Genomic DNA, 2,164 nt, shown 5'->3' on the forward strand with positions numbered 1-2,164 from the left:
AAGTTTGAACGGCTTCCAAACGTCGTATCGAAGTCTGTGATGGAGAAAGAAACTGATGTCACAAGTGTTCTTTGTCAGATACTGAGAGAGGAAGTTCAGAAGGCACTTTCATTGCACGGCGAGCAAAAAACCGAGACGCTTCAAGAGATCATAATGGAGGAAGTGGAACAGACATTGAACCCAATCTCTCGTCCTTCATTTCCCTTTCAAACCGTGAAAAAGTCGAGACCCAGGCGAAGTCACCTTCATACAATGCCGCATGAGGAACCTGTTTGGGCACCAAGGAAGACTGACATCTGGAGGACTCAGGATAACCAACCAGTGTGTTTCCACTGCGGACGACCGATACATGTGGTGCGCTATTGTCTAGAAAGGCTGCGGATATTTGATGACACCCGCGCCAGAAGACAGCAGACCGGTCTTAGCCGACACCAACTCCGGTACGACGAAGATGAACAAGAAGTTGTGATTGCAGGACGCCGTAGGTCACAAGCGCCGCAAGCTGGCCGCTGGAGAGGACGCTCCCCAACACGCCGATCAAGGTCTCCATCGCTGTTTAGAAGCTCCAGCCGATCACCTAGCCGCCGCAACCTGGAAAACTAAAGGGTGCGACCTTCCTTGAGGCCGTTGAAGAGAAAAGTCCTCCGCCGTCGATCACAACAAAAATGATAGGAAACTACGTCGATATCCTCGTGGATGGCCGACCAGCCCAAGCTCTTGTGGACTCTGGAGCATCATATTCGGAGAAGTACCGTCGCCAGTTGCAGAAAACCGTATTCGTCGACAGCAAAACATCTCTGCTGAAGGTGGCTAATTCTTACAAGAGTGTAGTCATGACGTCATTCTCGGATGGGACTTTTTGAAAGCTTCTCAGGCAATTATAGATTGTGGTCGCTCGACGAGATGAGATACTGTGAACAGGAAGATGCATATCCGAGTGTGGAGACAATGTGTGCTGGATGAAGTGATCATTCCTGCAATGAGCGCTAGAAAGGTAACTGTCATGTGTCATGCTATGCATCAACCCATGGATCTTGTAGTGGAATGTAAGAGAAGCATACCACTGGAGAATAACTTGGTCATCCCAGCCTCTGTCATCTCGTTTAAGAACGGGTTCGGTGAATTGTGGATAATTAACTGTCACCGAGAACCGCAGATTCTTCCAAGACGCACGTGCGTAGCAAACGCTGAACCATTAATTGCCGAAAAGCTGAGCGTCATAGAAACCTCCCATGCTGAGTCTGTGGGCGAAATTGGCGCTACCACTACGAGACAGGATCTTATAGCTCGACTTATCACCAGATCTCACAAAGGAACAACTGTAGATGCTGCTTGCCAGTTCTCAAGAATTCTCTGAATGCTCCGATCCACAGGTGAAGAGCAAATTAGACAAATCGACGGTGAAGCTCCAGTTTAGCTCTTAGCATTCCGTCTTCAGGCCGCAAGCGGCCCATCGGGACCATCCGACCGCCGTATCATCCTCAGGTGAGGATGCGGATAGGAGGGGCGTGTGGTCAGCACACCGCTCTCCCGGTCGTTATGATGGTTTTCTTTGACCGGAGCCGCTACTATTCGGTCGAGTAGCTCCTCAATTGCCATCACGAGGCTGAGTGCACCCCGAATAATGGCAACAGCGCATGGCGGCTGGATGGTCACCCATCCAAGTGCCGGCCACGCCCGACAGCGCTTAACTTCGGTGATCTCACGGGAACCGGTGTATCCACTGTGGCAAGGCCGTTGCCCACCAGTTTAGCTCTGGAGACCATCAACCAATAAGCCAGAGAACATACCGTGTGTCAGCAATGGAACGTCGAATAATTCGCGACGTGGTAGAGAAAATGATAATGAATGACATCATTCAGCCTTCGCAGAGCCCATGGTCGTCGCCACTAGTTCTCGTCAGGAAGAAGGATGGCAGTTGGCGCTTTTGTCTTGATTACAGAAAGCTTAATAAGATAACTAAAAAGGACGTTTACCCCCTTCCACGAATTGACGATACACTAGATTGTCTGAAGGGGGCTAAGTTTTTCTCAATCATGGACATGTACCTGGGATACTGGCAGATCGAAGTAGATGGGGCCGATGGTGAGAAACTGCATTCATCACCCCTGAGGGCCTATATGCGTTTAAGATAATGCCGTTTGGTTGGTGTAATGCACAGCAA

General features: G+C 49.9%; 1 pseudogene; it reads right to left on the reverse strand.

Moving 5' to 3' along the window:
• Positions 1–1,625: 1,625 nt before the first annotated feature.
• On the reverse strand, positions 1,626–1,742 carry LOC124723837 (annotated as a pseudogene).
• Between the last annotated feature and the right edge of the window lie 422 nt (positions 1,743–2,164).

The sequence above is a fragment of the Schistocerca piceifrons genome, chromosome X, assembly GCF_021461385.2.
Source record: "Schistocerca piceifrons isolate TAMUIC-IGC-003096 chromosome X, iqSchPice1.1, whole genome shotgun sequence".
Classification (NCBI taxonomy): Eukaryota; Metazoa; Arthropoda; class Insecta; order Orthoptera; family Acrididae; genus Schistocerca; species Schistocerca piceifrons.